The sequence below is a fragment of the Carcharhinus amblyrhynchos genome, chromosome 14 (assembly GCF_965287045.1).
Source record: "Carcharhinus amblyrhynchos chromosome 14, sCarAmb.v2.hapA, whole genome shotgun sequence".
Taxonomy (NCBI): Eukaryota; Metazoa; Chordata; class Chondrichthyes; order Carcharhiniformes; family Carcharhinidae; genus Carcharhinus; species Carcharhinus amblyrhynchos.
Genome location: NC_137337.1, coordinates 80,527,541 through 80,543,008, shown reverse-complemented (window position 1 = coordinate 80,543,008; position 15,468 = coordinate 80,527,541).

The window sequence follows — 15,468 nt, the reverse complement described above, 5'->3', positions numbered from 1 at the left end:
AAATTATAAGAACATAAGAACATAAGAAATAGGAGTAGGCCATCTAGCCCTTCGAGCCTGCCCCGCCATTCAATAAGATCATGGCTGATCTGTTGTGGCTCAGTTCCACTTTCCCGCCCTCTCCCCATAACCCTTAATCCCCTCTCTTATCAAGAACCCATCAACCCGCTTCTTAAAAATATTTAGCGAGGCAGCCTCCACCACTTCAACGGGCAGAGAATTCCAGAGATTCACCACCCTTTGAGTGAAGAAGTTCCTCCTCAACTCCGTTCTAAACCGCCTCCCCTTTATCTTGAGGCTGTGCCCCCTAGTCCTACTGTCTTTTTTGAGTGGGAAGAGTCTCTCCACCTCTATCCTATCCATCCCATTCATCATCTTATCCGGTACGGGTGGGTAGGATTTTTTCAGGGATGGCAGCAGGAGATCGATGGTGGTTCCAAAACAGTTTTCACGTTGGCAAGATTTCCCCAATTAGTTGTCCTTGACTCCTGCCATTGACACAATAATTTTCCCACCATGAAAGGTTAGACGTTAGCTTACACTCAGCACACCTCCCTGCAGGTAGCCCCACCATGTCAGTACTCCCTCCAACTCCCTCAACCATGTGACATCATGTCGACAGGACTTACAACAGGCTTTGTAAAATACCAATCAGCACGGGCAAATACAGCCCCAGGGGGATGAGGTTTCTTTCCCGGGCAGTACCCAAACACTTGACGGGGGTGGGGGGAGTGAGTGGGAGTGGCAACAGTGTCAGGGGTGCAGTGGCAGAGGGCTTGCATTGGGGAGGTCCGTGGAGAGGAGGCGTTCCCAGTGAGGATCCTGTTCCTGGGGTGTAGGTGATCTCCTGTCCAGGGGCTGGTGTCCCATACCCACCAGGGGCGGGGGGGGTCCAAGGTCCGAGGGATTTCTTTTCGATCAGGATCATTGTAGAGCTGCTGTTGCTGATGGAGTGCACTCATACAGAGGGACCTGCCACTTATTTTCTTCACAAACTGTAAATATGGTGGGAAAAGCTGACAGTGTAACTGGCAGGTTACACCACAGTTCTGTAGTCAGTCAGCTCATTTACCCTGAAGCCCCCGCTTTCACCCAAACAAACTGAGAGAACCCCAACCCTGTTGGACAACTGCAGAGGCTGACACTTTGCCCTCTGGCTGCCCTTACCTGCCTCAGCAGCAGTCACACCTTCCTGTCACTGAACATTTTCAAAATCAGAAGACCTTGCTCTAAGGGGTGTGTCCATCTCTTGGTGCAAAGTATTTTGGAAATCTTTCCCTCCTCTGATGTGGGCAGGGACAGGTGGGAGGAGTTACGTTTTCTGTGACCGAGGGGACAGTCCAGAAGGATGAAGAATCTGCCTTTCTGGAATTGGCATTGAGAAACCCAGCAAATAACAACACAGAACAAACAGACATAAAGAAAGTTTCACATTTCTCTGGCACCTCAGGGTGTGTTTGACAACCAGTGAAGTGTACACACAGCGGCCATAAAGTGAATTACGGAGAATGATTTAAATAATTGTTTTAATTCAAACAACTGTTAAATTCTAAAATGTATCAAGTACAGTGATGAATATCATTCTCTTGATTTCTTTTGCATTTCAGATTGAATCATTCCAAAGCTTACAAGAAATAATTTAATCAGAAAAGTATCTTGTAAACATGAATATACATGTAGTAAATCATAGATTCTTTTTTACTTACAGTGAAGGCTGTTTTTGGGTTTATTCTGCGCGATGACTGTGTTTGGATTTCATGTCAATTATTTTGGGAAAATTACAGGAAATTATGATGCTTTAACGAGAACATTATATTTATTTACAACACAGCTTGGTAGATATAACTACAGTAATGTTTCGTATTTGAATGAGGTTTTTTATTGAATATAAAAGATTTTGCCAACCATATTCTGAATTAATAAATGTGTTAATGCACTGTGGGTGTAGTTTTGATGCAAATCATAACTTTGAAAAGATTGCTTTGAGGGTCACTCAGTAGCTCAACTGATTGAGTGACTGAGTTGGACTTTTGTGAGTTTACGTTCTGCTGCTTGTCACTCAAAGTCCCAGCCAGTTTGGTGACTTCCTTGGCTTTGCCCATTGGCAAGACAACCATTGGTGGACTTTACCAAAATATTTGATGCCGGTGGTGTCACTCAGTCAGTCATTGATGATATCTGCTCAGGAAGTAATTTACTGGTTATCCAATGTTAAATCTGAAATGAGCACTCTGCGCGGATGAAACCTAAACTTCATTCCTTTTTCTGAAAGTTTCCACTTCTCAATAATGTCTGCAATTAGCATTACTCTCAGTAAAGTCCATGAGCTAAAGGACAATCATACCCTGACAATGTCATATCAGTAAATAGGATCTCCCAGTAACACTTTGTAAATAACATTACTGCGGTGCAGACAAGTGTTGAGAAAGATTTTAAATTGGTACATATTTTTCCCCTTTTTCTACTCCATGTAGCCACTCCATGCCACACACCATCCAAACTGAATGAACTATTCACTCTCCCATTTCTGACTATTGTGTTAGTGGTATCATAACACTCTGATTTACCCTGTCCTGCTTCATTCAAAACACTGTGGTTGAGATTCTAACTCACAAATTCACCATTTAATCATATATAAATTACTGTAAAAAAGTGATCCAATCTATTAAACCTCTTCATCTGGGGGTATTTTTCACCAATACTGCGATTGTTATAATCCAGATCAGAAAATCCAAAGTGTTTTTATGAAGTCCACCTGGGTCATAAGTTTTGCAATTTGGATTTAGCTAGGTGTTAAATTCAAGGATTCACTGATACCTCATAGGTCTTGGGCAATTTTATTGGGATTTTGTTGAAGATGTACACCAGCTTCTCATTCTTGCTCGCTCGCTCTCTCTCATAAGACGTCACCAGTCTCTCTCTCTCCTTTCTATTGTTCTTACACAGTATTATTCATCATTACTGCAGAGAACTCCCATTTATATTCACTGACTGGTTAAATACATCACATAAGGTGGTAACACTGATTGATCAGAAGTCTGGACCATACATTGTGCATGAGTTAGTGGTTTTCTGCCAAGGTTAGCTCAGTCACACACTGTGAGTACGTGACAAGTAGAGCAGCGCGTGTAACATTGTAACATAATAAGCTACAGTAGGGTTTATCCCATGTGAAAATAGTCATTAAAAGAAACTATAGAAAATGTTATATAATAAAGGTAAAATAAAAGTGAAATAAAAGTAAGGCTTCCCGCAGTTTTGGGAATTTGGATTTGGCTAGGGTAAGATGCTTCACTTCAGATATGATTCAAGTGACTCTCTAGGGAGCTTTTATCAAACAAAGTTTATTTAAGAATACAGTTAACACACAGCAATAATTTTTATCAATTATAAACAAGAAGAAAAAACAATCATGATATTGTATAATCCTTAACAACTACATGAAATGTTCAAACCAATCAAACCTCCTTATAACCAACCCTGCCACAGGTTTAACACAGAAAACGTGAATACTCATGTGATGCTGGAATTTAGTCCTTTGGCTGGAGAACTGAAACTCTGACTTCTTAGCAGACCTCAAGGTAGAGATAATACCACTCCTAGCCTCCAGCCAACGAATCACTGGAAGAGGCAGAATTCTCACTCCAGGAAAGAAAGAAAACCTGCTTCCAGAGAGCCAGTAGAACCTGTAATACCCGGGAGAGAAACACAACACTGCATCCAGCCTGAAGTAAAACATCTTTCTAACTAAAACTGAAAGTGAATTCTTGGACTCCTCTGTGGAGGAAACATAAGAACTAGGAGCAGGAATAGGCCATCTAGCCCCTCGAGCCTGTTCCGCCGTTCAATAATATCATGGCTGATCTTTTCATGGACTCAGCTCCGCTTACCTGCCCGCTCACCATAACCCTTAATTCCTTTACTGTTCAAAAATGTATCTTTTCTTGCCTTAAAAACATTCAATGAGGTAGCCTCAACTGCTTCACGGGACAGGGAAGTCCACAGATTCACAACCCTTTGTGTGAAGAAGTTCCTCTTCAACTCAGTCCTAAATCTGCTCCCCCTTATTTTGAGGCTATTCCCCCTAGTTCTAGTTTCTCGCGCCAGTAGAAACAACTTCCCTGCTTCTATCTTACCTATTCCCTTCATAATCTCACATGTTTCTATAAGATCTCCCCTCATTCTTCTGAATTTCAATGAGTATAGCCCCAGTCTACTCAGTCTCTCCTCATAAGTCAACCCTCTCAACTCTGGACTCAACCTAGTAAATCTCCTCTGCACCCCCTCCAGGGCCAGTGTATCTTTTTCTTAAGTAAGGAGACCAAAACTGTACACAGTACTCCAGGTGTGGCCTCACCAGCACCTTATACAAACGCAACCGAATCTCACTGTTTTTAAACTCCATCCCTCGAGCAATGAAGGACAAAATTCCATTTGCTTCTTAATTACCTGCTGCATCTGCAAACCAACTCCTTGATGTTCATGTACAAGGACACCCAGGTCCCTCTGCACAGCAGCATGCTGCAATTTTTTACCATTTAAATAATAGTCCATTTTGCTGTTATTCCAACCAAAGTGGATAACCTCACATTTACCAACATTGTACTCCATCTGCCAGACCCTCGCCCACTCACTTAGATTATCCATATCCCTTTGCAGACTTTCAGCATCAAACACCTGCCTTTGACTTGTCAATCGATCTTCCCACAACACTTCAATAAACAAAACACCATTTAAGCAGCAATAAAAGGACTTCTAAGCAGATCTACTTCTTATATTCCTAGTTCTTCATCGAGGACCGAAGGGCCTGTACTGTGCTGTACTGTTCTATGTTCAGAAAACTGGTGCCACAATAAAAAAAACTGCTCACAAACTGCAGAGGACATGATTTTTTAAAAAAAATACTTAAAGGTACAGTCACATCACACTATTTAACCAATTACTTTCGGTATACAAAGTAACTTCACTATTCAATTGTCCCTCTGGGCAAAGATGCATTTATCCACACAAAAGCAGAGCACCTGTTCGGAATCAGAAATTTGTTGCATGAGGCGTTTTAATTATAATCATTTTTATTGATATTACAGTGCCTTGGTTAAATAACTGTTCTTTAGATCAATGATTTCACTGAGAACTTGCTTGGATTTGTTCCCCCTCTTGTAATTCATCCTGGCAGAGATGCAGCCATACTGGTACCTAGATACAGTTTAGACAAATTTAGACTTCTGAGATACCCTGAATCAGTGGCAATGTAGAGATTGCAAACAAGCAATTACTTTCACCAAGCAAAGATTACAATCTATAAAGGAGTTATTAATCAGAATCACCTATCCTCCAATACTCCAGATTACTCAAAACATTGATTATTTATCTGGAAGAGCATTTCTCGATTCTTATCGTTGCATCTTGCTTATTCCTTAACTACAAAATTCACAGCTCGCCCCCCGCAGCGTCTAGGTGGTAGGAATAAAAATCTCATTCCTACTTACACTGGGCAAAGATATTCAATTATTTAAACTTGCATTAAGAGGGTACAATAAGGAATAAAGTTAGTCTTGGCAATCATGTTTTGAGTCCTCAAGTTGTTCCAAAGCAATGACCAATTCAGAAATTATTTTTGAAATGCGGTCATGATGTCAAAGTAAACGTGCAAATCCCCGCAAACAGCCATGGACCAGTCGATCTGTTTTGCTGGGTGGTGTTAGTTGAGTAATAAATGATGATTAAGAAACAGAGACCTTTCTGCATTTCACAACAAAAGTACTATTAAATCTTTGACGTCAAATTGAAAATGCAGACTTTAAGACATCAGCCTAACCGCAGCAATCCCAATAACACTGAATTTCTCAGCACTGAAATTCTAGACAAAATTCTGTGTCTAGGGTTTACGCTGGGATTTGAACCGACAATGTTCTGACTGCAAGGCAAGAGGCTGCCACTGATGATGGAGGTTTCTTTTGTGCATTTGGCAGCACGCAGTTTTTCAATGTTCATTTTTTGAACCTATCTGCTAATTAATTAATAAAGTTGCTATTAACAAGTGCCAAACAGCAGCAGCTAACTAACAAAACCTTCTTTGCCTTTTTGCTTTAGCAGCAGAATGAGAGGCAGACTAGGCCTCAAGTGCTGGTGACCAGGGAAAGGGAAGGCATTGGAGCAAAGGAGATGGGTTTAACTAACATTAACCTCGTGTTCACTTTTGGTGATGCGCACCTGGGGCTGAGCTCAGTGGAATTGATATGAAAGGAACAGTTAGAAATTGGATTCTCCTCCTCTCTGCACCTGGTCTATGGACAGGATTTTGGAAAAGAAAGAGAAGGAGCAGGGAGATGGTTCATGTGTGTCCACATCAAACAGCCTCTGTCTGTGAGTGCGTGTGCACACGAGCGTGCGCATGTGAGTGCGTGTGCATGCGAGCGTGAGTGCACGCAAGTGTGCACGTGAGTGCATGTGCACACAAGCGTGCGCACGTGAGTGTGTGCACACGAGCACGAGTGCACGCGAGTGTGCACATGAGTGCGTGTGCACACGAGCGTGTGTGCATGTCAGTGTGTGCGCGAGTGTGCACGTGACTGTGTGTGCACGCGAGCATGCGCATGAGTGTGTGTGCACGCATGTGCGTGGAGTGTGCACGAGAGTGTGTGTGCATGCTAGTGTGCACGAGTGCACGTGCACACAAGCATGTGCATGCGAGTGTGTGTGCATACAAGTGTGCGCATGTGAGTGTGTGTGTGTTTGTCTGGCTCATTGAAAATCTCCGGTTCTCTCAATCTGACTGACTCCTTTCCTCACTCACACTCTCTTTCACATTCATACTCTCTTTCACTTATTTTCTCACTCCTTTACTCGTTCACTGCTCATGAAGTTGGGAAATATTCTCACCGAGGGGGACTTTGGGATGGCCATGAAGTTGGCAGGATATGTCTCCTCTCCGTCCTGAGCCATACTCCTATTGAATATAAACACAGAAACATACAAAATAAGAGCAGGAGTCGGCCATCTGGCCCCTCGAGCCTGCTCCACCATTTAATAAGATCATGGCTGATATTTTCATGGACTCAGCTCCACTTACCCACCCGCTCATCTTTACATTAAAAACATTCAATGAGGGAGCCTCAATGCTTCACTGGACAGGGAATTCCACAGATTCACAACCCTTTGTGAATAAGTTCCTCCTCAACTCAATCCTAAATCTGCTCTCATCTTATTTTGAGGCCATGCCCTCTAGTCCTGGTTTCACCAGCCACTTGAAAAACTTCCCTGCTTCTTTCTTATCTATTCAGTTATAATTTTATATGTTTCTATAAGATCCCCCCTCATTCTTCTAAAATCCAATGAGTACAGTGCCATTTTACTCTCCTCATATGCCAACCCTTTCAACTCCAGAATCAACCTGGTGAATCTCCTCTGCACCCTCTCAGCGCCAGTATATCCTTTTTTAAATAAGGAGACCAAAACTGTACACAGTACGCCAGGTGTGGCCTCACCAGCACATAACACATAACTTTGCTGTTTTTAGACTCCATCCCCCAGCAAAGAAGGACAAAATTTAATTTGCCTTTTTAATTACCTGCCGTACCTGCAAACCAACTTTTTACAATTCATGAACAAGAACACCCAGGTCCCTCTGCACAGCAGCATGCTGCAAACTTTTTATCATTTAAATAGTAGTCTATTTTGCTGTTAATCCTACCAGAATGGATAACCTCACATTTACCAACATTGTACTCTATCTGCTAAACCCTTGCCCACTCACTTAGACTATCTATATCCCTTTGCAGACAGTTAGCAGCCTCTGCACACCTGGCACTGCCAATCATCTTAGTGTCATCTGCAAACTTTGACACACTACACTTGGTCCCCAACTCCAAATCATTGATGTACATTGTAAACAATTGCAGTCCCACTGACCCCTGAGGCTCACCACTCGTCAATAGTAATGTGGTTTAGTGTTTCTTACTTGAAGCACTTCTAGCTTGATACAAGACCACATGGTTCACTTTTCCACAAATATGGGCTTTGAGAGGGGTAGAGTCCTGGGGAAGCCTTTATCTGTCAGATGACAGATCACTCTGTTCCCAAAAATCTTGTATCCCTATTTTGAAGAATTGCAGGGAAGTTATCTCTGGTACTTAGGGTAATATTTATCCCTCAAACAAAATCAGTAGAAAGGGTTATCTGGTCATCATCCTATTGCTGTTTGCGGGAATTTACTATTGGGTGCTGTGTTTCCCACTTTGAAAACAGCAGCTGCACTTCTAATGTATTTTGTTGACTGTAAAGTATTTTGGGATTCTGAAGCTGTGAAAGGTACTATGTAAATGCACATTCTTCTTTTAGATAATTTATTTGGTGTAATCAAGAATAATTTGGAATAACGGTTTCACTATTTGTTCCATGTAGCATATTCAAGTCTGGGGATAACTTTCACAGAGTGAGGCAAGTGTACACTTAATCTATTACTACCTCTTATTGGCAAATGGACTGTAAGTAGTTTGGAACTAACATTTTCCCCTTTTCAACAGCTGTGCACTCCAACACAATTATTCAACTTATGGGGAATATGCACACAAAATAAGCTTAACCTGAAATTATCTTAACTGCAAATATGTAAAAAAAAATCCAAATGTTTAGAAGTTAGTCTTTAATAATACACAATCTGAGATTTTTTAATTCTTCCCTGGTTGCAATTTGGGTTTGCTTTCTGTAATTATGGACAGAAATTGGTGATTTCCTTACCTAATGTTTCTAAGTATCAGGAAAGGGATGGATTTAAGCTAATTATATCCAAAACAATATTCAAGTTGTTTATTTAAAACTATTGTTATAGATCTGTTGTGGAATGCAAAACATTTTATGAAGTCCTGTATTAGGCAAATGTTTATGTCCTCACCTCAGTCTCCAGTGACTAAAATACCCAGTGACAAATAATGAGACAGTAATAGGACTACTGTTATTAAGAAGGCTGCAATTATTCTGACTGTGTATGCCCAGTAACAATTCATGGACCTCTCTCTTTTTCTGCTAAACATATATATGCAAACATGAAGCACGCAGTTTCAAAAATAATGAACAGTAGGTGGCACTAGTTGGAATAACGCCCAATGCTTTGTAAGTTGGATTGTGACAATATCTCTTGCTTAGCAATTAGTGGATTGTGTCATTTTCTTTGGATTCATAGTAGAGAGATATGACTAATCTATAAAAGGCATTATTGTGTCATTTCCTGAGTTAGGCTTTTCTTAATAAACCACTCCACTGTCCTCGGGTGTTATTTGCTTCTAATTAAAGTTGTTTACAATGCAGACTAAATAATTAAATAGGTACTATGCTATTATCTACCTCAGGCTTTCTTCATGGTATTGTTGCAATGCTTTCTTTGAACAGAGTATGCCTCAAAACCAATTAACTGCATCTTGACCTCCCTTTATAATATTTCCCTCACATTTAATATACAATGATAATTATGCTTCCTGTGTAATTACAGTTCCTTCTCTCTTTAGCATTTTCAGGCAATTATTGTATGTACACTGGGACAATGAATTCATGCCAAAGATTCATTGTCATTTTCAATGGGACAGGATTTTATAATCAGTTTGAGCTTATAGAATGAAGATATACCTACTCCAAGAAGACACCACAAGTACCATCTAGTGTTTGAAAAGGAACATTCATCAAGGTTAGTCTTTTTACAAAGCACCCCTTATCGCTGGGGACTAATATTTCGGATGCTGCCGTGTTTTCAAATTCTGCTTTGAACATTGCACAGAGTATAACGTTGATAATGAAAACAGAATTAACTATCTAATTCACTTCAGCTCCTTATTGTTCACACTGGATTGTCCGTGTCTGTTTGACGATATCAATTCCCTCAAAATGTTATACTTGTTTCTGACACTGTGCCTCTGCACACAGTTTCTGCTTCAGATTCAAATAATTATTTTTGTACCAGTAGAGAAATTCAGCCACTTGTCACTTAGTGGTGGAAGAAAAGCTTTGTGTCACAATTAGTATTGTAATTAACTAAAGTTCATTGCTGTGGTTAAAATCAAACCTTCCACCTTCCATTTGAAGAATATCAAAATTGTTTTCTTATTATTTCTCAGTTGTGTTATAAATATTTATAGATAAAACTAGGATCATTTAGCATGAAGCAGAACTCTAAAGCAATGTGCCATTAAGCCAAAGAACAAGGCTGTGTGTCCTCAAATTGTTATGTATCTCGGAAATCAGCAAGCTCTCCATGCTTCCACGGAATAACGCCTGGCCGACTGCCAACTAACCTCCAACACATATATTGGAAAGGGCATCACAAACTCTTCTGGCAGCTCCACTGTTGTGTACAGTACGACATGTAGCAGATGGAAAATAGAATGAGAATAAAAAAAGTCTTACAAATAGTACATACCATGAGAGGGGATTATCATCATAAATCCAATTTATTGAAGAATATAATGTAACCCAAAATCAAATGGATTATCAATCAAACTGCAGGATTATACCAGTTTGAGAGACTATTCATCAGATACTCTCCAATGAAAGCAGTGAAAATACAGCACAGTAATAGATCTGTATACTGGGTATATCAGGTGGTCAGGGGAATAAGGATTGGGTAGAGGGAGGGTACGGGGGTGGGGGGGGCGGGGGTGAGGGGAACCGGGTGGTCATGGGGTGAATGGAATTTTATAACAGAAGGATTTTGCAGTTCCACTGTGGACTTTTAAATGTCTCTCGCATTTCACACTCCTAACCCCCCAACTGTGGCAGGGTCATAAAATTCAGTGCAGGGTGTTGTTAAGGATTGGAGGCATTGGATAGTTTGGTTTTGGGGGGTGGTGGTGGGTTGCCAGCAGCTGATGGGGTTGTCAGGAGTTGGGAGGATGCTTGGAGTTTCAATGAAGAATCAGGTCAGGTTGTTGGAGGTTACAGTGGGGTCAGTTACCATGGTTATCCAGGAATTAGTAGTGGTTTTAGTACTAACTTTTTCTGGGTAACTATTCTGCCAACAGATAGGCAGCCATCCAAACTATCCAATTTAATTGAAAGTTCTGGAAAGTTTCAGTGCCCAGCAGAATTTATACTTCCAGAGCAATTCCTGTGCAGTCTTTGCTCAAGGATTTCCAGAGGTCCCCAAGCATACCTTGCAAGATACCTTCATGGTACAGCCCACCCCTCCCTTCTGATAGAAGATCTGGGCCTCTTCTTCACTGTCAGCCTCTGATGTAATGGTAAAGGAGAAATGAGGAACAGACAGGGAGTGAACATTTCCATATTATATTTGTTGCAGAGAAACAGATTGATAAGTTCCTCCTGAATTTCATGCTGGATTTATCACTGACTATCATTTTTAGGTTCCTAGTTCTAGACTCACCCACCTCGATTGTAGAGTCTGCTGCATTTTCCTGATGGTGTTTAGGCAATAGCAAGAAAAGGAACCAAAAGGCTACAAAAAGGGGCTGGACTATAGGAACGACACAGAAGTTCCCACCACCTAGCTTGGTTTAATTGCAAGACAGTGTCTTTGCTATCAACTTGTCTGGTGCCTATATGATTATCCAGAGTGGAGAAAGACAAGAGTGTTGTGATATAAATGCATTTGAGTAGCAAGGTTTGAACTTGGAAAGGTTTTCACCTCTCCTCTACTTTCCTAACTTACAGCACAGCTCCAGAGCTCAGGTTCAGTTACTCCTGCTGAAGACACAAGAAGAAGCTTCACATCAGCTCTTTCACTACAGGAAGCTAGGAACTTTTACAAATTTACCCAGTTTATAATTTAACTTCCTAAAATGGGAGGCCAGCTTGAACCAAAGGCACTTCCCAATACTGAATTTGATCTTCAGATTAAAGTGGATACTCGCAAGAAGAAGCATTAACTCATTCCAAATAGTCCAAGTACACACTATGATGTCTGAAAACAGTTTCTGTAACAAGATGCTCAAAGAAAGATACTGTGGAAGGCCCTGAATACCAGTGACACAGAACTAACAGCAAATAAAACCAAACCTCTGACATCTGATGAGATTGTTTGAGGAGGGCTGGTGTTGGAATCAGAACTGCAACAGGAATGGTACAGAAATAATTCACCTTTTGCTAAGATAAGAAGGGGAAAGAGTACCAAAAGGTCATGTCCAATTCACTGATCAACATTAAGGTCCCAGCTCCTCATTGTAGCTGTATCAAGGATTGTTTAACGGTTGCTGAAAGGCAGTTCAAGGGAGTTCTGCCTACTGAAGTAATATGGACTGAAGTTAGAAATAGGAAAGGATCGGTCACGTTGTTCGGAGTTTTCTATAGGCCCCCAAACAGTGATAGAGATGTGGAGGAAAAAAATTGCAAAGCAGATTATGGATAGGTGTGGAGGTCACAGGGTAGTTGTCATGGGTGATTTTAACTCTCCAAACATTTACTGGAACCTTTATAGGTTGAATATTTCGAAAGGGGCAGTTTTTGTACAGTGTGTGCAGGAGGGTTTCCTGACACAATATGTGGATAAGCCGACAAGAGGTGGGGCCACGTTGGACTTGGTACTGGGTAATGAACCGGGCCAAGTGTTAGGTTTGTTTGTGGGGGAGCACTTTGGAGATAGTGACCACAATTCGGTGTCCTGCATTATTGCAATGGAGAGGGATAGGGCCATACAGCACAGCAAGGTTTATAATTGGGGGAGGGGTAATTATGATGCAATTAAGCAAGAATTAGGGAGCATAAGATGGGAACAGAAACTGCCAGAGAAAAGCACAAATGAAAGATGGAGCTTGTTCAAGGAACAAACACTGCGTGCCCTTGATAGGTATGTCCCTGTCAGGCAGGGAGGAAATGGCCGAGTGAGGGAACCATGGTTCACAAAGGAGGTTGAATGTCTTGTTAAGAGGAAAAAGGAAGCATATGTAAGAATGAAAAGACAAGGTTCAGTTGGGTTGCTTGAGGGTTACAAGGTAGCAAGGAATGAACTAAAAAAAAAGAGCTTAGAAGAGCTAGGAGGGGGCATGAGAAGTCCTTGGCAGGTAGGATCAAGAAAAACCCCAAGGCTTTTTACTCTTATGTGTGAAATAAAAGAATGACCAGGGTGAGGTTAGGGCTGGTCAAGGATAGTAGTGGCAACTTGTGCATGGAATTGGAAGAGATAGGTAAGGTGTTGAATGAATATTTTTCTCCAGTGTTCAGTAAGGAGAGGGGCCATGTTTTTGAGGATGTGAGTGTGATACAGGCTGATAGGATGGAGGAGGTAGATGTTCTGAGGGAAGATGTATTAGCAATTTTGAAAAACCTGAGGGTCAGTAAGTCCCCTGGGTCAGATGGGATACATTCTAGGATCCTCTGGGAGGCAAGGAAGGAGATTGCAGAGCCTTTAGTTTTGATCTTTGGGTCCTCACTGTCCACAGGGAATGTGCCAGAGGACTGGAGAGTGGCGAATATTGTTCCTCTCTTCAAGTAAGGAAATAAGAATGATCCTGGTAATTATAGGCCTGTTAGTCTTACTTCAGTGGTCAGTAAGTTAACGGAAAGGGTCCTGAGGGATAGGATTTATGACCATTTGGAAAGATGCAGCTTAATCCGGGATAATCAACATGGATTTGTGAAGGGTAAGTTTTGCCTCACAAATTTGATTGAATTTTTTGAGGAGGTAACTAAGTGTGTGGATGAAGGTAGAGCAGTTGAAGTCGTATACATGGATTTTAGTAAGGTGTTTGATTAAGTTCCCCATTGTAGGCTCATGAAGAAAGTAGGGAGGTGTGGGATGGAGGGAAATTTGGCCAATTGGATAAGTAACTGGCTGTATCATAGAAGACAGAGGGTGGTGGTGGAGGGAAAATTTTCAGACTGGAGGCCAGTTACCAGCGGTGTACCACAGGGATCAGTGCTGGGTCCTCTGCTATTTGTGATCTTTATCAATGATTTGGAAGAGGTTGCTGAAGGATGGGTCAGTAAATTTGCTGATGACACCAAGATTGGTGGAGTAGTGGATGAGGTGGAGGGCGGTTGTAGGCTGCAAAGAGACATTGATAGGATGCAGAGCTGGGCCGAAAAGTGGCAGATGGAGTTTAACCCTGATAAGTGCGAGGTGATTTATTTTGGTCAGACAAATTTGAATGTGGATTACAGGGTCAACGGCAGGGTTCTGAGGAATGTGGAGGAACAGAGAGATCTTGGGGTTCATATCCACAGATCTCTGAAGGTTGCCACTCAAGTGGATAGAGCCGTGAAGAAGGCTTATAGTGTGTTAGCGTTTATTAACAGGGGGTTTGAGTTTAAGAACCATGGGGTTATGCTGCAACTATACAGGACCTTGATGAGACCACATTTGGAATACTGTGTGCAGTTCTGGTCACCTCACTGTAAGAAGGATGTGGAAGCATTGGAGAGAGTGCAGAGGAGATTTACCAGGATGCTGCCTGGTTTGGAGGGTAGGTCTTATGAGGAAAGGTTGAGGGAGCTGGGGCTTTTCTCTTTAAAGCGGAGGGGGATGAGAGGCCACTTAATAGAAGTTTATAAGATGATGAGGGGGATAGATACAGTGGACGTTGAGAGACTATTTCCTCTGGTGGATGTAGATAGGCACACGGAGCACTCCAGAATTATCGGGAGAGGCATAGCTTGATCTTGTTTTCAGACAAAGCTTGGCACAACATCAAGGGCCGAAGGGCCTGTACTGTTCTATGCTTCTATATTCTATGTTTCTATTTTGTGCATGTTGAGATGTGTGTCTGTTGGCTTGTAAATATTTTAGCAAGTCACCATATATTGCAGTAGGTGGCAGTCTTTTCCATAAGTTAAAAATTGTAAACTGGGAGACAGTTTCCATGCTTTCAAAGCTACATAACGATGTTGTTCACTATTTAGGCAATAATGAATTACCTATTCTTTATCGTGGGAGTAATTCACACAAAATCTGAATTTCACAACAAAAGGAGATCAGAACTGAAGCAAATATTTAAACACCGGAGATTTCACTAAGTTTGCATGGTTCAAAAACCACACGGAAAATCAATGGAGACATGATTAACTTGTGCTCGATCAGTACGCTGCAGATGTTAGTTGTCTTGTTATTTCTGTTCAGTCAGCATACTCCCTGCTGCCAATTGGTTGCACAAATCTGCAGATGGGGCCAGATTCATGGTTATTATCTAAAGCTAGCTTACACCTCATGTTCCTTTACAGCTGCTCTTGGTACCGACGGGGATCATTCTGAATACTGTGCTGTGAAAATGTCACCAGCAACTGACCATGGGAGACACCGTGCCAAGGTTTCCAGGTGCTGCACAGTGATTCCTGGAGGAAGAGATGGAAAGAAGAAAGGTGTCTTGTATTCTCAAATAAGTTCAGAGTTCCTGCAGACATAGGTCAAATCAGGTTGCTGCAAGAAATAATGAAGGAAGTCATTGCTGCCTATATTGCTGCAACAATCTCAATGTGATGCAGACAGAATCATAGAATCGTAGCGGTTTACAGAATGGAACCAGGCCCTTT